Below are 24,866 nucleotides of genomic sequence, written 5' to 3'. Positions count from 1 at the left end.
AGTGTAGTGCTGTCACATCCCCTGCTGACACATACAGTTCAGGGTTAGCTCCAGGTGATGACACAGAAAGTAGCTTTGACTGCAGCATTCCCCTGCCTGTTGTGACAATCTGGCTTTAACAACCTTTTAGGCCACTGAAGTGACTAACCTATGGAAAGTCTTCAAGCCATCATTCAGCTCTATCTTCATTCCCTATTTGAACTGTCCAAATAATTCATTTACCAGCTGTAAATCCATGATAGTAGGAAGGATTACGTTCAAAAAATGAAAAGCGCTGCTTTCTGCTTCATTTAACCTTAAAACAAAATCCCTACAGACGTGTCACATTCCCTTCCTTCCTGCAGATGTAGGCTTGTCTAAAATAGCCACCCTCCCCAAACATTCAGTTATCTCTGGTGTAGCACCATTGCCTGTAGCAACACTGAGAACAATTAAGATAAGACATCAGCGTTTATCACAGTGTGGTCTAACCTTACTTGAAGCAAGTCTGGTTGACATAGTAATAATAATAAAAAAAAAATCAGTGCCTAACAGTACCTCTCCTGCCCTAAAGCTCATACTGCTATCAACACTCCAGCCACAGGGGAAGTCACAACAACATAAGATGTTATGGAGGAAACTTTGGTGTAGATCCAAGTTTTGAAATTACACTGGGGCAGCAGGTATAAGGAGAGGGAAAGTCCTGGAACTAGATTTCATGTCCATTGCATTCTCATCTTTCTGCGATATCCCTGTGAAAAATTATATAAAAGTGCTTGGTCAACTATTAGTGTCCTCCTGAGCTTTAGGGAATTTACGGCTTTCATGGAAGTCGCCTGCTCTTTTTCCAAGGTTACAGGGAGATTGTTTCATTTCTGTGTTTCATGGTGGTTTGATCCACTGTGATTTCCCTGTGCAAGGGTAGAGTGACAGGTTGTGCTCGGGTAGAGCTTCTGTCCTGAGAATGTCCAGATGTGCCCCATTCCCCTAATGAGATTATTTTCACTCTATCTTAGGGGTATTTTAGGTCTTCACAGAAACTGCGGTTTAGCTGCATACCTTACAGGCATATCATATATATATAGACCAATGTCAGCTACATACAGTACAGCTTAAAGTATGTCAGAAATATGTAATGTATGATAAACAGAAAGATGTGCTTGGGGTTTCAATCATCTTTCTTCTTAGTGAGGTATTTCAGGGCTTCAACTAAATGCACATGTCTTACATTAGAGAAGCTTAGCAGGCTCAGAATATGTATATCCCCATTTCCCTTCAGCCTGTGAAGCTGCATTACTACCAAAGCTGAGTAAAGTATCTTTATTGAGTCAGTGTAAACAGCTTCTATTCAGCTCTCAGCCCTGCAATCACAGTACCGGCTGGTTTTTTTTTTTTTCCCTACAGCTTTTTTCTTTTTCGGAAATAAGAACCTTCTCATGCCCGTTGATTTCATCATTCAGGAATTTAATTCAGCAGTCACCTTAAAAGGCCATTCATTTAGACTTTAGGGAGGAGTGCATTTGCTTCCGTTGCAAAATGTGATGTCAAGGCTTATATTTTTTCCCCCCTCAATTCATCTTAAAATAGGAAATGCAGAAAGAGGAGGGTCCATAGTAGAACACAGCACACATTTATATGGTCACCTAAATGAACAGAGCTGAAAAGCTCACAAGTAATACATTTCTTACTGAACACGAGTACACTGGATGCTCTTTCTGAGGGACACAGGTATGGGAAAAGGCACAACCTATTTCAGCAGGGTGCTGATTCAAGCTTCTTAATTAGCCAGCTAAAGAGATCAAAGAGCAAAAAGAAGTCAGATGAAAGCTAGGTGCTGGTGTGGCTGAAATTCCTCTCCTAACTATCTGGTTCCCAGATTACAATGATGTCAGGCTGTATCTGTCACAATGAACGTGGGGAGGAGGAGGAGGATAAAACAAAAGCCTGTTTACTGTAAGCTTCACCAAAACAGTTTTCGTGTAGATTTCTCCAAATGAAATCAGTTATTGTAGGTGAGGCGTGTGGCTCCAGGTGTTATTACAGTTGTCTGTACATTTTATTACAAAGCCCTGTTTCAAGCCAGCTGTAATTTATGAGTTCAGCTCCCAGAATTGAGCCATTCAGAGCCATCTGGCTGTACTAGGTACACCTACGTACACGTGGCTCTACTTTTCAGATACAGGAGAAAAGTGAAACGTGTTTCTTGCTCAGGTCAAAGAGGTTTGGAGTGAAGATTTGGCCTTTGCAGCCAGGAGTTGTGGGGAAAGAGGGAAAAGTGGTCTTTCTGAAGGGGCTCTCTCTTTGACCTTCCTTCAGCAAATCCAGCCACAGTTAGCTCAAACAGAGAGAGGCCTTTGACAGTTTGCAGCTCACGCATGTTGAACAGGAACCTTCACAATTTTAGCAGCTACCCTCCCTGATGATTTTGTCTGCCTTGAGCATACCCCAGTCCAAATTTAAGATAATCCTTCCCCCCCTACAGTTTCTAGGAGGCTCTGTGGCAGGTCACATGTAATTTAGACTGGATATTATGAAAAATATCTTCACTGAAAAGGTTGTCAGCATTTGGAACAGGCTGCCCAGGGAAGTGGTAGAGTCACCATCCCTGGAGGTGTTTAAAAGATGCGTAGATGAGGTTCTTAGGGACATGGTTTAGTGCCATTGTTAGGTTAATGATGGGACTTGGTGATCTTGAGGGTCTCTTCAAACCAAAATGATTCTATGATTCTACTCCAGTCTAACGCTGAGATCTGAACTGAGCAGGGGGCACAGCCTGGTTTCCAGACAGCATCTCCTGGCTGGCACTATGGAGGGAAGAGGAGCTGCTGGGGGGAAGGAACCTCAGAAGGGTGAAACTGGTCCTGGAGGTGGCAGGAGGAAGAGGTTTAACTGGGAGCAGAGGTGGGGGGAGAAAACTGGCGCTGAAGCAAACCGCAAGGCAGAAGTTAGGAGGGAGCTGGGAGGGGAGCATCAGAGCTGGGGGACCTGAGAAGTACCCACAAGCGAAGGTGGGGGCTGAACCTATTGGAGGTGGCAAAGGAGAAAGGCAGCAGGGACAGCGATGCCGAGACAGTGCGAGGATAATGGTGTTGGTCCAGGCCACAAGCTGTGCATGGGGCTGATGTCTGCAGTCCACTTATCTTGGATTTGCTAAGGCCTAGGATTTGCTGAGCAAGAAGATTAGGACCGGGTGGGAAGTTAACGGAGTGGAGGTGAGGACTGGCTCAATCAGATGTACAGCACTTAAAGCTGAGGACATGGAGAAGATGTGGTGTGGATAAATGGCCCCTGGATTTTAAATCCTGCCTTAGACTCTGTGCCCCTGCTCCAGAGCTCCTTGCACACCAGCCAAACTCTGCATATGGTTACCTTGAAGCTCATTTCCCCAGTGATCAATGTGATGCCTGACGTGAGAAAGTGCTGAATGTTCAGAGCTATGACTAAAGTCAATGGGGGCTATGTTTTTTGTGCATACCAAAAAACCACAGAAGTCAAGTGCTTAGAAGGATCAGGTTTTAGTATCTCGAACTGGACGCCAAAATTAATTTATCTTTTCCCCCATTTTTAATCTACTCAGCTCCGAGTTTTATTTTTAAAAAAATACATATATTTGTGATGTACTCAGATTTTATAATATTAAACGCCAATAAAAAAATCTGGGATATTTTTGTAAAATAATACAGAACAGTAAAGTCTAGAGTCCCATTAAACAACCAGGAGAACACAAATCATTAAACAGTTGCTCATTACATGCCCAGCTCTTGTTCTGGCTGAAGCAGAGCTACTCTGAAAATATAGTTACAAATCACACTACTAGGAGCTGAGTCATCCATGGAAGTACTAATTGGAAAAATACCATCAATTTCTTTTCATGTAATAGTAATACCGTAAAAGTAGTGGTTTTGAGCTTTCTTCACAAGCAGATCCCTATAAACTTTGGAGGAGAGGTGCAGGCTGTTTGTTGGAGGCAAGACAGCAGCTTGTTCCTTAGTTACCTCTTCTAGAGCCTTTGGAAGTCATCTATGGAACCCTAGGAGTCTGTAGACCACATGTTGTAAACTACTGTCTCTGACAGTATAGCTCACAAAGGCAAAAAAAAAACCCTATTAAATCAAGAATCATTTTCCCAGTCTTTCCAGTAATGTGCTCTGTGTAATAAGGAAGTATATGAAACATTCACACCCTTGCTGCTAGCAGTAATCTTGAAATAAGGGAATGAGTCTGTTTTGATTTTGGCTTATCAGTTGTTCTAAGACTTGTCTCCTTGTTTGCTTTTTGGTTTTCTCTCCCTCGATCTCCACTGCCATATCTTGCATTTCTCTAGATGACCTTCATTATTGTACCCTCAGTCTGAGTTAGGATCCCAGTACACCAGCTCAACCTCTGCCAAGTTAGTCTAGCCCTAACATGCACCACGTAGGGCTGCAATCTTGTTTAGAGGCTCACATACTCAAATGTTTCCATTCCATTGCAAATTGAGAACGTTATTTGATTCTGCAAAAACAAACATTACGAAGGTGTTTCCCCATGGAGTTTGGGAATTTCTGTCACTGATGTGCAAGGATCTGTAATTACAGCAGTGTTCCCTTCCATCCACCACAGCTGTCTCCAGCAATGTTCCCCCTCATTAGGAAACTATCCTATAATTTAAGATTAGAACTGGAACATAAGGCAGTAATTGCCCCTTTCTGTTTGAGTCTTTGCAGAATTTATGTTGTCAAGCTGAGGCGTCTGTTGTGCTTGAACCTTTCCACCCCTTGGCAATAGGTCCTTACTTGAACTTCATTTTGCTTTGCCTCGTTTGCATCAGCAGTACCCATAGCTCAAATGCTGTGAGAGCTGGTTGTAGATAGCATTTGCTTCAGGGAAGCACAAGCCTCTGAGTCTCTTGATAATGTTACAGCCACTGATGACTTTTTCTCACTATCTGACATTCAGCTTTTTGCTACATTGGTGACCTCTGTTGCTTTTCCACTAAGCTACGCTGGCTGTGAAACCTGTGGAAGAAGAACTGAAACTGATGTGGACAGGTTTGTTCAGCTCCCTGTTCTGAATACCCATTAGTTTCTGGAATATGGTACAAGGCACATATATCTTTATTCATTGTCCTTTAAATTGACACATATTTTTAAATTTTGTTGGTTCCATTTACGTAAGTTATAAGAGACCTTTCTGAGCTTAGAAGATGTCATTGCTGCCCCTGTGTGACAATTTTAGTAATAGGTGCTGGGCCATCTCTGCTTTTTAGTTCTTTTAAGCACTGAGCCCTGGTTGCGCTGTTCTGAAAAACTCCGTATTTGCTAGCAGAATTATAACACCACACAGATAATATAAATTTGCCAGCAAGCTCCTTTTAGCTATTTATTTATTTTGATTTCAATTCGCAAAACATAAAAAAGTATGTATTCCGGACTGCAAGCACATTTAACAAAGGATTAAAAAAGCAGACCAATCCATGAGAGCTTTAGCAAACCACTGGCTTTTTTTTCCCACATGCCAGGGCTCTTCATCAGATTTTTCGAAACTAGTAAAGTGGACAAAAAGGGCTCAGTGTGGGTGGGCTTGGGACAGAGGTCTAACACATGTGACATGGGCCCAGAGTACTTAAGCTATTAGTTGCTCCTGTCTTTCTGCCTCTTGCCTCCGTATCTATATGATAGAGGTACGTGCATACACACACATGTGCGTACATATGCATGTTTTGCTCCAGGTGTGTGTATGACATCCATGCATTGGGAATTATGTATTATGTATTAGCTGTTCATGATGTTTCCTGTTCCCCTCCCAAACCACCAACGTTAAGTTACTTCTGCTTTACTGCCAGCACACGACACAATGAAAAAGATAAATTTTGAAATTCCATGGGTAATTTATAACACTTTCTTTTCAATTATCCCCAGTTAGTGGGGGTAAACATTTCCCCAGAAGACAAAACCCTAAACCACACTCTGGCATTTTTGTTGACTTTTTGGAGAGATTGACTTTTACAAAGCGATCCGCTGCTCCAAGGGAAGGAAATTCCATCCTCAAAAGTGCTTCTGAAAAATCAAGCCTTCCTTTTCAGAGAAACCCGTGCAGTTTCCATTTGCTGACTCTCTTCATGTGCTGCCAATGAGTGGGGATAGCCCGAGCCTGACTTTTCCTTTCTCATTGTATTTGGAGCGTGTTTGTTTCCCTCGTGGGCTCTGTTTTGAATGTGTTTGTTTAGTTTCTCACTGTTTGCCATACTGACTTCTTTATTCTTTCCCTTCTGAGTTTGCTGCATATTTTATTTCTGCCTTGCATCTGCACTCTGCTTTGCTTTGCTCAGCTGGGTTTAGCATCTTGATTGTATGAGGATACATCGTCTTTTGTCATTTCAACCTCTTGAGGGTTAGGGCTCTGTTGAAGAAAGAGACTGCAGAGAGGCAAGTCCAATAGCTAAGACCCTAAAATAAAGTGTTACTGACAGCAAAAAAGAAAATTAAAAAGACAAAAAAAAGTATATGCAAACCTAAAATTAATAAAACAGGCACAGGATTTTAAAAGCTGCATAATTTCTCCCTACAGACGTAATACAGATGTTGCTCAATAAAAGAATCACATTTATATATAAAAGAATCATATTTGTTGCATTGCATAATCACTATATTTTCTGAGTTCAAGAAAAATATGAAAAATCCAGGTTCAGTAATGCACACCTTTCACAGGAATCCAAACCTTGCATAGCATGGTTTATGGCCATAGTGCAATATGATCCTCTTATCTCTGGTAAAAGTCTGCAAGGTTTATCAGCAGCGTTTGACACAAATGAACTTAAGATCTGTCTGCTTTTCCACAGAAGCTATCTGGGATCAGTGGGGTCATTCTGAAGATGAAAACTATCTGCACTCCCCAGGGTCGTATTCGTTATCTTCCCTCCTTCACATCCCCTCATAGAAAGCTAGTTGTCAATATTTGCGTCAACGGGATGCCACTTGATGAGATACCTCAGATTTTTTTAAATGAACAGTTATATGTATCTCATAATCTGTACTGAACATTACAATCATCCAACTATAGCAAAGCATGGGAATAGTGAATGTCAGAAGGAGAAAAGAAGCTAACTCAAAATAAGTTTAAAGATGAGCTGACAGATGGTACAGCACTTTAAGGAAATCACGACTTTCCCCTCCTTCTATCAGTTGCTAAGAAAAGATTATATATGAAAGAGTATCAAGACTATCAGCATTCAGGTAATACTTAATTCTGACCAGTGTTTGAACACCCATGAAGCCATTTTATACTCCTTCCATCTTAATCCACCCTGCTTCTTGGGACTGTGGCATTCATCCCTGTGACTCTTTATATGTAAGATGGCAGATGGGAATTCTCTATCTTTTAAACTGACCAGAAAGCTGCTCATAACTGTAAACCAGTCCACCATGCAGTTATGCATCTCTTGAGCTGCAAAAGAAAATGGGAACATGTCAGAACATATTTCCCTGCAGCTTAGTGACTCCACATTCACTCGCTGCTTTAAACCAGAACAATGATCTTTCTCTTTTCGGCTTTCTACAGGATAGGGTTCAACCCCATTAATGACTGTATTTCCCTCCCTACCACTTCAAGGGTACTTGCTGAGAGGGGATGATGTAATTGTCATGACTGAAATGAAACTCAGTTCAGTTGAGGAGACTGAGTGTGAAGAACATGCATTTGCTACATATATTCATCTGGCAAAGAAAAAAAAAAAGCAGAAGGTCATTGCTTGTTTTTTTTTTTTTTAAAAATGCAAGATGCATATTGTTTACTCAAGATTTAACTGGCTGAAGGGCAGAGCTCAAAGGGTTGTAGTGAATGAGGCTACATCTGGCTGGTGGCCGAGTACCAGGGGTGTTCCTCAGGGCTTAATTCTAGGGCCAGGTCTGTTCAATATGTTTATCAATGCTCTGGATGCAGAAGCTGAATGCACCATTAACAAGTTTGCTGATGATACCAAACTGGGAGGTGTTGTTGATTCTCTTGAGGGAGAAGAGGCCTTGCAGAGGGATCTATATAGATTGGAGCATTCAGCTTTGATAAATGGGATGAAGTTTAACAAGTCCAAATGCCGGATTCTGCACTTAGGATCGAGTAACACCAGACACAAGTCTAAATGGTGAGAAGAGTGGCTGGAGAGCAGCCCTGCAGAAAGGGGCCCGCAGGTGCTGTTTGCCAAGAGGCTCAAGAGAAGTCAGCAGAGTGTGCCCTGGCAGCCAAGAGAGCAAACCCCATCGTGGGGTGCACTGATCACAGCATATCCAGCCCATCAAAAGAGGTGATTATCCTGCTGTATTTAGCATCGCTGCCTCCCCTTGGGTGTTGTGTGCACTTCTGGGCTCCACAATTTAAGAAGGATATGAAGGTCCTTGAATGCATCCAGAGGAGGGCACCAAAGCTGGTAAAGGGACTGGAAAGCATGTGTCCTCTGAGGAGTGGCTGAGGACCTGGGATTTGTCTGCTTTGGAGAGAAGGAGGCTGAGGGGCAACCTCATTGCTCTCTAAAGCTTCCGAGGACCGGAAGTGGAGAGGGAGATGTTGATCTCTTCTCCCTGGTACACAGTGCCAGGATGTGTGGGAATGGCTCAAAGCTTTCCCAGTGAAAGTTTAGACGAGACATTAGGAAGCATTTATTTACCAAGTGGGTGGTCAACCCCTGGAACAGGCTTCCTGGAGAGTTGGTCAATGCCCCACGACTGTCAGTGTTGAAGAGGCATTTGGACAATGCCCTTAATACCATGCTTTAACTTGGTCAGCCCTGAAGTGGTCAGCCAGTTGGGCTACATGACTGTTATAGGTCACTTCCAACTGAAATAGTCTATTCTGTGTTATACTCTAAGTCTTCCTTCAACAGAAGCAGTGAAATATTGCCTGCTAAATTACCTTCCTTGTCTCCTACTTTAACTATATTGTATCCACTCATTCCTCTGAAGATCAGAGCTATAGGACAGACATAAGAGCTGAGGATGGACCAACAGAATCCTCCGAACTAGGTGAAGCCATGTTTACGACATCTTCGTCTAAAGTGACGTGCAGCATGCTGAAAAGTGGCCATGTCCCATCTTCTCTCCCATCTGAGGTAAAACCAGCCCTTGTTTTAGTAAAGTGATGCAGAATATTGTGTCTTTTATTTGGTGGCCATACACAAGAATGACAATTACGATGGGAATGCATAGGAGGTAATGATGAGCACTCCTACTTAAGAACTGAGACCCGACAACAGAAGTGTTTGCAATTGTATACAGTGGAGTCCCTCACCGTTGCATAGTAGGATGCAGTTATATGCTGCAAACTAGTATTTCATCAAAGGCCTTCAGGGAGGGGAAAAGGACTGGGCTTGTATATTTTTGCAATGAAAAGCACCAAAGAGAGCCCAAAGCCCCTTTAAGTGTTACTGGGAGAATCCCCCTGGGCTGTAGTGTAGTTGAGGTTTAGGTGATTGGCAGCAAAACATGCTACAGACTAACTGCACCTGATTACGATACCCAAAAGGCAAGGCACAGAAAAACAAGAGGCTGGGGAAGATGGTAAGGAGAAGAGGGCCAATAGAGGTAGCTGGGGGATATTAATATATTTTATGGCTGAAAGAAAGACAATAAGAAGCAAAGCCCATATAAGAGAGAGCAGAGGTGAATAGATGAAGCAGTCACTGGAGGCAAGTTTTCAGTTCAGAGCACAACAGTAAGGGTGAGGATAGACAAATGTCACTCAGGTTAGTTCCCCGGACCTTCCTCAAGATGCACTACCTCCCTTATTCCACATAAGAAAGACTTAAGATCCTTCTGAAGATTCCTTTATTTTGGCTTGACTTTGACTTCATTTTAATAACATACCCAGCTGTAAAAATGAATTGTATAAATAGATTATAAAAGGGTAGGATGTAAAATAATGTAATTGTTTTCATCGGAAAAGACCTTTAAGATCATGGAGTCCAAATGTTATATATGAACATTATGTAAAAACTATGAGCTGTTATGTAGAACTTGTACTTGTGGAATGGTTCCTGCAATGGGGTTGGAATACTAGTGTAGCAGTTTTTTTGGGGAAAAAGTAGTGGTAAGAGAAAGTTAATTTTAGTTTTGAAAGGTTCTCTTGTGCAACAAGAACCTTCTGTACGTTGTGAGCATGCAGAAGAAGTGGTGCCATCACAATCATACAATGAACCAGATGTGCCAGAGCTCTGGTTGAATTAAGATGCAGTCAACAATTTTAAACATCATGCTACACATTTTACCTAAAGCATTTAGTAGCATAAAGAAAACCTCCTTACTGGGTGAGAAGCTGTGATGTATTTCTAAAGCAAGAAATATCACAGACAGAGCTGTCACCAGTGGAAAACAATTTGGACTCAAGTGAAAGAAATGGTAAAAAAAACGATGATAGGAAGCCATTATAGGACACTGGGGGAGGATGAGAAAGCAGAACAGGAAATGTTTATGTAGATAAAGGAAGCCTGCAGAACAACTACAACAGGGATCATAAGAATTTTAATTGGCCTGTCACTGAGGGAAATTGTAATTAGGAAATATCAAATAAGTGTGAAGAGCTGAAGACTTTACATAGCCCTGAATCGTCCTTAGACAGTTTATGAATGTGCAGCTACAGACAGAGAAGCAATGGCCTCAGCTCACATCCTGGTTTTTATCTCTAACACCAACATAGTTCAGGTCTGAAAGAATCAGTTTATTGACCTTCTGGGTTATACTACTAGCTCTGTTTTCTCAGGCCTTCTGCAGATGGCTGGGGGCTGTTATATTCACAGAGGATGTGGTTCATTTAACTTCTGGGGATTTACTCTTGTCATGTTTGTAGAGGACATGAACTATAAACTGTTGGGAAGACAACTTTGCAAGCTACAAGATGGTTAAGTGGCTCCATGTTTTTGCCACCTAAGTTATTCTTAAATAAAGTTGGAATATATGATAGTCAACTAGTCAATTCTGGAAATTACAATATATATTAACAAAAGTTTAGTTCCATTTGCAGTTAAAAAATAAGGTACAAGCGCCACTCTGCTGCCAGCGGTACAGTCTTGGCTTCTGTGAGGTTTAAATTCTCCACTGCCAAAGAGTAATTAATAACATGAAGCTTTAGCAAAACTTCTCTGTGTTGCAGTTGTAGGAAAGAACAGTTAAGTCAAAAGCACTGGGTATTACTTAGGTGATGTTAAAGCACAAGGTCTGGCAGCATTGGTCTTCTGTCCATCCCTAGCTTTTCCTTGCCTTCTGCTCAGGCTCCATGTGTCCACTGCACCGCTGCAGGCCTTCCTTTGCCAGGGGCTTCCAGCTGGTCCTTCCAGTTGCCACTCGAATGCCTTTGATGCTTGCCTCATTCAAAACCAGTGTGTTCTGCCATGGGGCCAGCACAAAACAAGTGGGAGTCCCCTCTGATGCTGGACTCAGGGAACATCACACCATACTAACAGGACTGCAGCCAGGAAGTAAGAAATGTTGCAAGAGTAACCACCAAATATTTACAGGCAGTAGTTCAAAGCATGTTCTGAGAAGCTGAAGCTGTAAAATTTATTGCACTGTACTCCATTTTTGCAAAGATTCATCTGAACAAACATCTGATATATTCTGATTCATAGCACACATCTGCTAGTGTATTGTTCCGCACAACAATAATCACTTTAAGATTAGCCCTACTACTATAACACAGATTATTCCTTGACATCTACTAAAATGGATAACGTACTTTTATATTATTTTATCTTTTCTGGTCTGTATTTATCCTGGTGAAAGATGATCTAGCTTGATATTTCTCAAGACATAATTGTTGTGTCTGTAGTCATCCTTGTTTGTGTAACACGGATTGCACTTGTGAGGCTTGCAGGGGGAATTAAAATGAGCACTGATTTTATAAAGAGACTGTGATTTGCTAAGGTTTCAATGAAACCGTGTGAGAAGAGTGCAGATAGTCAATTCAACTTTCCTCTGGTTGCAAGTGTGTACAATGGTCTCCAAAAGCTGTGCAAAGAGGTTTTCAAGAACAAACTCTAATCAAGCCTTTTCTTAGGAAACTCTCATTAGCAGCTTGCAGAAATGCCCGCTTTATTTTAATGAGCCTTTTCAGCAGTATCACACAACAGTTTTCATAATCTCAAAACTCTTCTTTAAATAGCTGTGACAATCAAGCCAATTATGCTCCCATGGACCAGTTTTTAGTTATCTTTGGTTGTCTTCCACTAAAAACATATTTGTGTCCCTTTGCTGTCAGCCAAAATATTTTTTTGGAATTCAGTATTATTTCTCTCACTAATTACCCTTTAACTTGCTTTTGCTTATTTTTACAAATTTCCCTTTTTTCCCCTACTAGATTATTTATTTTTTTAAGGCTTACTACTTATTGTTTCTACTGACCTTTGGATCCCTGAGCCTATGAGTCTCTGGGATACTTTTCCTATTTAAAATCCAAAAGGAGACATTTCAGTTTCCTCCCTCCTTCAGCCCCCCAATATTTTCTGCCAGTAATTCCCTTTTATGTAATTGCCTAATTTTGTTTCCCCAACTCATAGAAATTTATGTTAAAATAGGAGTAGAGGAGATTCTTTTGGCAGCCTGCCTGCTGAACTCTAGAAATGCCACTTCACATAGTCCATGCCTTGGATGGTTGAGTGAGTTCCAGAGAACAGAGCTGGGAAGACAAACCTGTGGACTGAAGCCTGTTAATCTGAGGAAAGGGGAAGCCATTCTCTAAATTCCTTCATCCTGATCATCACAACGTCTGTTTTGTTCTGAATGCTTCATCTTGGCAAAATAATTCACTCTCTTTGCTGCTTCATTTGTCGTTCACTGCGATAACCTAGCCAGCAGGCACTAACAGTGCCCGTGAGTTTATGACACTGATGCCTATTTACTAATAAGCATATTAAGTCATGGCATACAGACAATTATACAGTTTTTAGATAGTAATAACTTTAGACTTTTGCTTACCTGAGTGTCCTTTAAAGCAGAAATGTGGCTGGGAAAGGATGGCTCTGTTGTCACTTCATGGTCATGCCCCAAGCAAGACTATCCTAACTGAAAAGTCCTAAAAGCTTTTTAGTGTTTCCTAAGTGAAAATAAACTGCAAGTTTACACTCGATCTTTGTATGGAAAACTTTAAAATTCACAGCAGGTTTCCAGACGTCTGCTTCCCAACTGTTTTTAAAATCTAGGTCATTATATATAGGTGGCATCACATAAGTCTCCATGGAAGTCTCAGGATGTTTTGAACAGCAAAATGGGTCAGCTTTCTTTCAAGCTTGTAACAATCTGACATAAGTTTTTCATATGTGTACAGTCCAAGAAAGGTTAAATATCTCTCTTGACCCCTCATTGAGTGTGAATTTTTAACATTCCATGTTCTCATAGCTCTGTAAGGCAGCATTTTGTAGGTAAATTCTCTTGCTATTTCAATGTTTGCAGGTTTTTTGCCATCTGGTATGCAACCTACAGTAATGTAAATGCTATCTTGTTCCAGACTTTGGTCGTTCATGGCCACATGCTGTGCAGTCATTCCTTGACTGTAGGCATTTTCCATGAGCTGAAACGTTTGATGTGCCTCAGCTACTACCGTTTATTTGGTTTTGTTATTATTATTCTCCTCAGTATACTGGCGCAGCTTGGGCCTGAAACAGCGCTTCCAAAATGGGCCTCACTCCCTGTGTGAGATTTTACACAAGCTCGCAAACAATTTTCAACTAGTGAGCAACACACATCAGTCTAAGCCATGGCAGAGCAAAGGTGCAGGGTAGTGCAGTGTTGGAGGGGTCTCCTGAATGGGTGCTGCTGGGAGTAGCAAGGGGATTGATGAGAAGAGATGGTCACCAAGGCTGACAGTCCCATTGGTAGGGAAGCAGAGAGACATGGGACCCAGATGATTTTGGTGGCAGAATGTCGCTGGATAGCTAAGACATTGCTGCATGAGGAAAGCAGTGGATGCTCTGACTTTTTACCAGCAGAAGAAACTTTTCCTGTGGAGGAAAATGTTGGAGGGAACCTTCCTACAACTGGCTACAGATGTGCCAGCTTGGGAAACTTTATCCTGGTTCCCTTGGCCTGGAGGAGGTCCACTGCTTAGGGGCACAATCCAGTTACAGACAGAACATGATTACGTGCCTCAGGAAGAGAGCCACGGGGGCCCCTAGCAGCCCCAAGACAGAACTACAAGCCAAAAACCTGTCACATTTTCCCACCGCCAGCCTGAGTGCCTGAGAACCCAGCTGAGAGCCAGGCCATCGTGAGAAGGTCCCCGCTAGCCTGATTCAAATGCATGACATTTGGCAGCTCCGTTGCTCCATGGGCTATTGAAACCCATAAAAACATTCCAATGCCTTCAGAGGACTATGGATCTTGCCTACAGGCACCTCTCCTTGTGCTGCGACAGCACTCCAAGAACTCAGATAATGTCACCACATTCTGAACACAAATCCACCTGCCTCTGAAAGTGTTTACTATGTTTTTTCCTAAGCTTTTTACATCTCCTGCTTCTTTTCAAGCACTTGCCCACAATAGCCAAAGAATAAACTTTATTCTTTTTTTATTTCTTTCCATTGTGGCTAATACAATCTCCTTTTGCCTCTTGCAAATTCCTCAACCACTGAGCTCTTCTAACATCATGCTGGCTTGTGTTTTTCGGGCAGAGGGGAAGAGGGTTTTGTGTGGTCATTTAATGCATGAGAAAACTCATTAATAGATTTTTCTGGATAACTGAAATGTTGTTTTTATCTGCAGAATAGAGACAGCCCAACACTGCAAGCTTCCTCCCGCTGCCCTGGCAGTCTCCTGCAATCCCAATTTGGTGTGACTGTTTATTGGAAGGAACGAGTAGCTTGAACTCTGTGCTTATTCATTCTCACCGCTGGGGCTGATCAATGAAACAATTGTATTTTCTGGTGATGTGTTTTAAACTGACAGGAAACCATTCACGTACGATTGCTAGGCCACCAGGTGAGAATGAGAAGGAATCAGGACAGTGGCTATGAATATGGACCAGATCTGAACCCACAAGACAGCTGAGGAGACTCACAGTCTGGTTTTAAACAGCTGAAACACACAGTTCCTCCATTGTGGCTTGTTTGTGACTTTCACAACCTGTTGCTGTGAAATTAAGATGATGGTAATTACTTCAGCTAAGGTGTATAAAACAACAACAGACAGACTGTTCAATCAGTGTTAAAAAGATTTTGTGCAACTAACGAATAATTACATAAAAATAAGTAGAGGAATTACACTGTGTTTAAATTGAACCATTTAAAAACAACAAAGTGCAAAGGTCTGCATGGTCTGTCGGTGGTGTCCCTGGGGAAAGTCGCTCTCTTTCTTGGCCATGGAAACACAATTTTCTTCCCTGAAGATGGCTAGACTCAATACAGCCATCTACTGACTGACAAGGTTAACCACAGCATGTTTATGTGTTTGTCATTTGACTTGCCATTTCTATCCTAAAATAGGACCCATGGAAAACTGGATCCATGGAAAATAGGATCCATGGAAAACTGGTTTTCAACAGAAGCTAATTACTGAAGCATATAACAGCTGATTAGTAACTTGCTGACTCTCCTTACTACTCATTGCTTTGACATCTGGTTAGGTAGCTGTGTGTATAAGCACTCCTAAGCATGAGCCTTATATTTTCCCAGGTTTAAGATGGCATCGCATCTTGTAGTTGACGTGCAATTCCCCCATCTCCGCTGCTGTGTGGGACTAAGATAAAACCATAGTCACAATATATTTCCACCGAAGAATGTGACAAGGCTCCCTGATGTCTGTGGCTGTCTTGTTCCCCTTTTGACACCTCATGTTGGTCTTTGCTGAACACTGATCACTTTGTGGAAGTCAGAGAAACACTCTGCACACCAACACAATGTTTTGAAGCAACGTGGCAAAACAAGAGGATGCAAGTCTTTGACTCGAGAATTATTCAGGATATTCGTGTTTAAGAGCTGTTCATAGGTTGCATGATGATGCAGGTGTTTGAAAACGGAGCCTGACGTGCAATATCCTGTGTGTTCTGTGACTTGAGGGCTCGCATGTCCTAAGAACACGGAATCTTGCAGGAAGACCATGCCTTGCCACAGACTCTCATTGAAACAAATTAATGAAGAACATTTCAAGTTCATACAACTACAATGAAAGATATGAAAAGGGAATTAAAGTGGATTAAATACTGCTTTTAAAGACAGTTTGTATTACAGTAGCAACTAGATCCTAGATAGGTGTCAAGAACTTATCTTTTACCAAAAGGCTTTTGTTATCCTTAAATGAAAACGAAGTGTTGGTTAATAATCATATAAGGATCAGCAGGAACAGTGTCTGTGTCAGCAAACTGAGAGAAATACCTGGCATACTTGGTGCACAAGTAGCTGGCTGAGCAGTCCAAAAGGCACTCACGAAAACACAGTGAGGCAGCAGACTATGTGTAAATATAAAAACAGTCTTACATTGTTATGGAAAGACTGTAGGGATCAAGACTGACCAGAGCAACCGACTCTGCATGACAAGCCTCACGACAGCTTACAGAACGTGGTTTCACAAACGGAGAATGAAGTCCCACGATTTCCTTTTGGTTTAGGAGGAGCTGTGTGACCTGCAGTGCCACTGTGACAGTGCTCAGCGCTCTGGTTGCATGAGGCTGATGGCAACTGTTGGAGCGAGCTGACCTACATGTACACGTCTGGGTCCTGCCCTTGCTGGAACTGGATCATCCAGATTTACACGACTGAGACTTCACTTTGAAGTGTCACTGTGAGGAAATTGGGCCTTTCTTCCTCCTGAAACCACTTCAGCATGGCTTGAATTAAATTTTAAATATGTTTGATCCCTCTTGCTTACATAACACATAGGCTGAAGTCACCCTTTGCAATTTTTAGAATAACCAAAAGCTGAGGCATCAAGAACTTTAGGCAAAATAGCACTCCTAGGTTATTTTATTGTATCTTGCTATTGTAAATGAGATGTTACTATAGATTCTCAGAACACAGTGTAAAGCTCCCCAAATATGAGCAACATGCATTTGAGACTTTAAGCTGAGACTTGAGACTCTCCTTATGATATTAATGAACTTGCAAAAGCTTTATTTAATAAGAGCATGATATATAAAGGACAGAGATACATATAATGCTATTATAAAATCTTACAGCTACAAGAATAGCATTCCAGGCTCAGAAGGTTATATTTTACAGAGTACAGATGTCAAGATGACACCTAAAAAGACAAATAATTACAGAGAAGCATTTGGAAACAAAATATTTTGAAGCATTTGGAAGCAAAACCTAAACCAGCTTGTTTCCACCCAAAAATAAATGAAAGTGTCATCACAACAGACAGGAGACAATGGCTCAGACAGAATAAATTACAAATATACAAAATACATGGATTTCCACAACAATTGGATCTTGTTTCTGTAAATACTTATGCACATGAATTAAATGCATTGAGTTTCCTGGGACTGTTCATCTGTAAAGTTATTAGTTAGAGTCTATAAGTCTCCAGTCATGTGCAGTGACATTTGAAAACCTGTAGGACTGGAACTTCAAAAATAACAAATTCTTCTGTAGAGTGATGCTTCCTTTCTATGCACTGGATGATACTTAGCGAGCATTTGGTGTCGCGACTGAGACGGACAAACGACATAGACAAAGTTCTTCTTATGTACAAACAGCAGTCTCCATTTATTGCCACAAATGCCTTTTTATATAGTCTTTACCAGCTCATGTGTCTTTTTGATACTGGTTATAGGCTGCAATAGTAACATATAATTGGCTAATTTTGCTATTGTCAATGTTACTATTTTACTCTCTTCTTTTTCATGGGTACACCTTAATATCTTCAAGGTCAATCTCTGTTCCCATACCCTCCATCAGGGAACCCACAGGCCCACCGTAGTCCCCCACAATTTGGCAATTTCTGTTATAAATAATAATAAGCTTTATGCACAAAGCTATGAAACAGAGGCTGAGAAAGGATTAAACATTTCATAATTAGATTGGCAGCTCTTTAATGTCTCTTCTTCTGTATCACAAAGGCACATTCTGGGCCTTGCACACTCTCCCAACAAGTTGTGAATTATTTATTTCCACTTCTGCAGCACTGACACATAAGGCATATGGCAGCAGGGGAGATGGAAATGCTGTGGGCAGCGCTGGGAGGGATACTGCCAGGAGGCAACGGCTACAGCAGAATTGCGAGCAGGAAGGAGCTGCCTTCCTAATTCCAAGCATTTTCCTCACCGTCTTCTCCCTACCCTGTTCCCACCCGGACACTTCTCCCATAACCCCACTCCGTCACTTGTGCCTCAGATGCCACCGGAAGAAGGCAGTGGTGCTGGGCCATGCTGTGCCTGGACCATGGTGAAGAAGGCTTGGAACCAGCTGTGCCACTCTGCTCTGCCTGTGCCATTTCCTCACGCCACGTCCCAGGACCTAAGGAGGCACTCGGAGACAAACAGCACTGTAATGGTTAGTGGAAGAGCAATCCTTGTTGTAATAAAAAGCCAAGTATTCACATGCGTATCTTAATTCTTTCCATATGTGTCCTTTCTCGCCCTCACCCCCTAAATTCTGTTCAAACAGAAAAACAGGAATTTGGCCTATGTTTGGGATTTCTGGATAGCTAGCAGCCTGACTGGATGTGCAATAGTGCAGATCAAATGATGGCTGTCCTGATAACGGGCCAGCACACATACACAGATCAGCTGCACTTCATGTGAATATAAATCTGAGGCATCTGGAGCATGTCATGCGTACTGCACAGGTGCGAGTTATCTGAGTATGTGCCAGGAGATGCCTGTATCCACGTTTCTGTCTGTGTTGTCCTGACCTGAAATTAGAGATGCTGGCACAAACTTTATGCAAGATAAGATAAAACTCTTAAGAAATATCTGACAGAGCCCTTGTAAGGTAAATCAGCAACCTATCAGGTTTCAGAAGAACTTTTCCTTAGAGCCTGAAAATTCCTGGCTACCATCAAGTTGCCTGTTTTCCTTCCTAAGTTTTTAATCCTGAACACAATCAGAGAAAAAAATTAGACTAGAGGAAGGAGTGATCTTTCCAATGCCAGTAAATGTTACATTGCCATTGATCTAAATCAGTCCATCACTGCTTCCTAGAGGTGGAAGGGATGATACTCTTATAGGCAATGTCTCAGCTTAGCTCGTGTATTATAGAGAATGAAACAGGCACCTTTTCAGACTGCACTTGGGCAGCTCTTAGGTAGTGTAGAAATTACTTCATTCCCCCTCTAAGCCATGCCCTTCCCTAAACTACTTCTTCCTGACACTTCCCTCACACTGGGGCTTGGCAGTATCTTGAATTAGCAAGTTCCAGGGACTAATTGTACACTGTTGTAAAAAAAAGCTAAGAAAAAGGGTTGCATTGGTTTCAACTTCACGTCCTCTTAGTTTAATTAAATATTGCTTTGTTCTTAAATTATGAGAGATCCCTTAGGACTTATTATTTCTGTGGTTATGGGACCCAGAATTTTGGGGCACCATGCACTTTGCCAGATGTAATGGACAGATAAGCCCCTATTCTGCAGCCAGTTATGCACCTACCTCTTCTCATACGCTGGAAAAGCACAACGGGTTAGCTGCTCAGTCTACAGCCAGGCACTGTGGAGAACTGTCTCTGCCCCAAACAGCTTATAACCTCAAAAGAAAGTCAAGCAAGTAACAAAAACCAAGAAAACATTTAGAGTGAAGAATATTATTTCAGGTCTCAGTATCACTTTATGATATATTACCGTATCAGTGTCTGTGTAGGAACTGACTGCAATTTCTTTCACGTGATTAGGCTGTGAGGTCCCTTAACTTTAATGGGGCACTACACAAATAAAGAATGCTGCGGGTGAAAGCAGAAGCTGGATCACAGCACTGACCTCCTTAGAAGCCTCTTGTGGGCAATAAGGCCAAAGGCTTTTTGAAAGTTGAAAATCAATTTTAATAGTAGTCTTTCTTTTATTCACTGCCCTGTAGAAGAGATCTTCTTTTGTTGCAATGCTGATTTGTCTGTAATTTTTCCTGGTAGCATCTTAGAATTACTTGAAATTTTAAAAGACAAGAAATTTTCTAAATAGAAAGAGTATTTTTTTACAAGGACAAATGCTCTTTTAAAAAATTAATAACAGTTTTTGATATATTTGCCGTAGCCATTTTGGCAATCTGTTTTAAATTAAATACTTGACATAGAGTTTCTTTAGCATTCCGTGACAAAACAATTTATAGACATTTTAAAAATGATTTTGATAATTTGCATAATCATAGAATCATAGAATCATTTAAGTAGGAAGAGACCCTCAGGATCATTGAGTCCAACCATAACCTAACTCTAGCACTAAATTATGTTTAGTAATGGATGTTTAGTAAGCCATGTTTAGAATGGATGAGAAATTATTGAAAAAATAGGCCTAATTGGAACCTATGCCTAGGAAGAATTAATAGCACACAAAAAAATTTCCAAACAAACCTCCATGCTAAATCTGCAAGCAAAAAGCCATTCTATAACACCATAGTCCCTGCCTGAGATCAAATCAGAGATCTGATCTGAGACCGTGTAACACAGGAGTCTAGCTATTTTACACTGCAGTTTTACAGGATAAAGGCTCCATTCAAGTCCTGTCCCCAGAAAGCTACTGCTCACCTAAAACTTTTCTACCCCTGCAGCTCTTTAACTAGAATATTTACTGTTTGATTTTCCTTGAAACAGTAAGATACCAAGACATTCTTTTGCTTTTTGAATCACCTCACGTGTAAAAGGGAAAATTTATGGGTAACTGCTAATTCTCTTCAGTCTTGAAGCTATCATCAGAGCAAAAATATTTGCAGATGAATCACATTTTCATTTAACCATTTCAAGAAGTTATCCCTCAGACATGCGTCGCCAACTGGATTACCACTGCTGGTAACATTGCACACAGTTGCAAGTGTTTTCAGGACCTGTCAATAAAACCAGCTTTGCGTCCCTGTTAGAAACTAGATATGCTCTTGCAGGACTTTATTCCAGAAGTCAACTGTTGGAATTGCATAGCCCAACTGCATTCATTGAAGTCCACTTCCACGTTTCAGTCTGTCTATCCACCAGCCACCTAATGCAGACTAGTGGGGCCTTAAACTGTTGCGTTCTTAACAGGAGATTTGCAAGTCAAAGTGAGTAGTTCTGTATTTCCCTCTCAGCCTGCTCCAACTGAATTCTTCAGTGGCTGGAGAGGAGAAAGCTTATCAGCTTTCTTATCAGTGGATATGCTTGTGAAGTCTCTCTCTTAATAGCTCCTTAGTTCCTGAAACCTTCAGTATTGTAATGTCCAAGATTGCCACCCCTTGTGAGGCTGGATGGAAATCGGCTGCTGGGCTCGAAGGTTACAGGAGGATCAACAGGTACTTAAAGAAAACATCAGTGTGTAAGTCCTGACAAACAACTGAGAAGTCCATTATTATATTTAAATATGTATGCATTTCAGCTTGTTTGCTTACAGAAATATCAGGAGGGACAAATTGTATGCCTCCTGTTGAAAGATGTAGTCAAACGTGTTTGTGAGTGTTGCTAATATGGCAACAAAAAGACTTGCAGAGCCATTTTTCCTCATGGGAATCCCTTATGGCAATTCCTATAGAACTGGTGGGAATTCTTAAAATTTCTAGTACAGAAGAGATTATATACACTTCCAGAGTAGAGAAAACCCATGTGAACGTGACCTTTCCCTTAGTTTTCTGCAGGAATAAACCTCTCTGGCTTCATGTATACAACTGAGAGGAGCACAAACAGCACAAAACCACTCTTTCCTGCTTATACATCAAGCTTTCTAGATCATTAAATGAAATGTAAATTCTGTAATCTAAAACTGAAAACCCTGTTGGGGGCTGAAATATCTATTTTTCCAAAGCCATTTTTTCTGAAGAAGGAATGTGGGAATCCTTGTCAGCATTTCATAATAAGGCAGAGTTTTTAAAAAATCTTGGAGAAAACTGATGTGTCTGAGCATACAGATTCTCAAGATCTTTCTGGTTGTCATCCCACATACAGGTCAGTAATTTCACATGACCCCAACTATTAATATAAATAGCAGAAGAGGCTGAATTTGTTAGTTACAAGCCAGCTTCTAACTGCTTGGTGCTGCAGCGCCCCAGCTGAGCCCTGCTGGTTTGTGCAGAGGGATGAAAGAAAAAGGTGGTCCAGAGTTTTTAGAATGTACACTCACTGTCTTATCAGAAAATAAATACATGAAAATAATGAAGAAACAATTTTACAGGCAACAGTGTGAGATTCTGCTCTATTCCAAGTTCATAAATGGATGCCAGCATAGATTAATCACATTCATTAAGAACCTGGAGATGTAGATCTTGCATGCTCTGAATTTTCCCTAGTCTAATGACTGTATAAGAAGCCTCAGCTCTCAAATTTGGTACCTGTTGTAGACATTTCAAGAGTCAGAACATGATCCCTCAGTCTTTCCTAACATTTTCATGCCTGAGTTCCTTTATTAAAAAAACCAAAAAAGTCTTGGCATTCTTAAAGATGATTTGCCATAATTTTTCCTCTCAACTACACAGATGTCACAGACAATACAAGTATGCAAAAAGATTACCGTGGATTTGTCAAGGTATGTCAAGACAGACAAGTATTAAGAATAACAACATCATTCCTTGCATGTTTAAACATCACTTGGCCTCTTGGGTGTGATACTTTGATACTTCACAATGTATATTCATAAAATGTTTCCTGGAATGTAAACTAATGTCTATTTTTACTTGGTTTTAATTTTTAGTCCTAAAATGAGATCGCTCCAAGTGTAATTCTGGCCCCTGAGGGCCTCTGCACAGTACAGGGATCTGCTCATAGAGCTGGCACAACATGCAGCTTCTAGAATGACACCACAGAACAGATCTCATTGTTTTCAGGTTGTGACTCAGGATATTTCTTGGCCATCTCAAGTCTGCAGTTTTTTGTAGTAGCTAATGGGTGTGCTATAGAAATAGTATGTGTATGCAGACAGCCAACTTGTAAAGCAATGAAACTGCAACCATCCTAAATGCAAAGTTTAAAACTTACCACTTGCTTTGATTTCTGTGTATTAATCCTTGCAAGCGCTCGTCTAGCTGATCCATTTTGTTGCGTCACCCTGTGTACAAATATTTGCTTAGTGCTTGGAAATTCTATTCCAGCAGATTCCTTGGAATTCCCAAGTTACATGCCCTGGTAAAAACAGCATGTTCAGAATTTCAAGTGCAAATAATTGTTCTTATATAACAAGGGAGGGAGCTGGGAAACTGATACGTTAAATATTACATTTGAAGGTGTTATCAAGCACCAGTTGTTCACTTTGATAAGCCACCTCAAGGACAAAAGGTGATCTGGAAACACAAGAGGTCTCATGCTCCAATGCAAACACAAAGTTTGCAAAGGAGGGGTTGTAGAGGGAAATAATTATAAGTCATTAAACATAAAAATTAAATTAGTTTCTCTGCTTTTGCAAATTATTATATTAGCTGTAGTCTGTGTCCAGGTAATGATAATCCTTCAGGCTCTTATCTTTCCCTTCAGATGCTGGGGCTTGTTAGGGTCACCTCTTTATTAGCAAACGTTTCTATGTCTTACTCCTTGTTCATACTGCAGAGCCTAATGAAATGTATGATTCTTTGGCATTAAAAGGACACTATCTACTTGAAAAATCAAACCTATCTGAAACTCTTGTGTCTTTTGTAGTTACGTGAAGCATTTGAAGACTGGAAGAAACAGAAGGAAAGCACTGTTTCTTGGTTCTTTTCAAGAGACAAAGTATTTTTTGGAAGCAGTTTATTGTTTTTGTCATGTCAATAAGGCTAACTTTTACTACACAGATCTTTAGTAGAAGTATCATGAACTGAACTCTTCCCTTATTCATTATCCCTCAAACTTGCAGGTTCTCCTTCAAAAGATTTTCTTCTCAGCAACTGAAAATCTCTTAAGATGATCAGAAGTTTACAAGGCCAACCTGGGACTTCAGTGGGACATAAGGCAAATCTCTTCCTATGACTCCATTCTGGTTATAAAATAGTATTTCTCAACCTCACAAAGACATTGGGGATAAATACACTGAGATGTTCCCACACTGTGGTGATGGAGGTAAGTCACACAACAAGTAATAAAGTTTTAATTCTTCTGCTAAGAAGTATTTAACCTTTTCAGCCTTGAGACTGTCCTGTGAAGCTGCATCACAGAATCATAGAATGTTAGGGATTGGAAGGGACCTCAAAGATCATGTAGTCCAATCCCCCTGCTGGAGCAGGAACACCTAGACAAGGCTACACAGGAATGTGTCCAGAGTAGGAGACTCCACAACCCCCCTGGGCAGCCTGTTCCAGTGTTCTGTCACCCTCACTGAGAAGAAGTTTCTTCTCAAATTTAAGTGGAACCTCTTGTGTTCCAGTTTGCATCCATTACCCCTTGTCTTATCATTGGTTGTCACCAAAAAGAGCCTGGCTCCATCCTTGTGACACTCACCCTTTATATATTTGTAAACATTAATGAGGTGACCACTTAGTGTCCTCCTCTCCAAGCTAAAGAGACCCAGCTTCCTCAGCCCTTCCTCATAAGGGGGATGCTCCACTCCCTTAATCATGTTAGTTGCCCTGTGCTGGACTCTCTCCAGCAGTTCCCTGTCCTTCTGGAACTGAGGGGCCCAGAACTGGACACAATATTCCAGATGTGGTCTCACCAGGGCAGAGTACAGGGGAAGGAGGACCTCTCTCGATCTACTAACCACCCCCCTTCTAATATACCCCAGGATGCCATTGGCCTTCCTGGCCACAAGGGCACAGTGCTGGCTCATGGTCATCCTGCTGTCTACCAGGACCCCCAGGTCTCTTTCCCCTACACTGCTCTCTAATAGGTCATTCCCCAACTTATACTGGAACCCGGGGTTGTTCCTGCC

General features: G+C 41.3%; 1 protein-coding gene and 1 long non-coding RNA gene across 2 annotated transcripts in view; both read right to left on the bottom strand.

Annotated features, from left to right (window-relative positions):
• SEPTIN7 (septin 7) overlaps positions 1–24,866 on the bottom strand; it is a 406,575-nt gene that overhangs the window by 93,827 nt on the left and 287,882 nt on the right. The gene's annotated exons all lie outside the window — the stretch shown is intronic.
• On the bottom strand, positions 16,882–24,500 carry LOC110362552 (uncharacterized). Its single transcript, XR_002419995.2, has 3 exons — positions 23,006–24,500; positions 19,516–19,609; positions 16,882–18,385 (listed from the first exon to the last, which is right to left on the bottom strand). It is a non-coding gene; the product is annotated as an uncharacterized LOC110362552 (long non-coding RNA).

This window comes from Columba livia, chromosome 2, assembly GCF_036013475.1.
Source record: "Columba livia isolate bColLiv1 breed racing homer chromosome 2, bColLiv1.pat.W.v2, whole genome shotgun sequence".
Lineage (NCBI taxonomy): Eukaryota > Metazoa > Chordata > Aves > Columbiformes > Columbidae > Columba > Columba livia.
The sequence above is the reverse complement of the archived record's forward strand: the minus strand, read 5'-3'. Positions and strand labels throughout refer to the sequence as shown.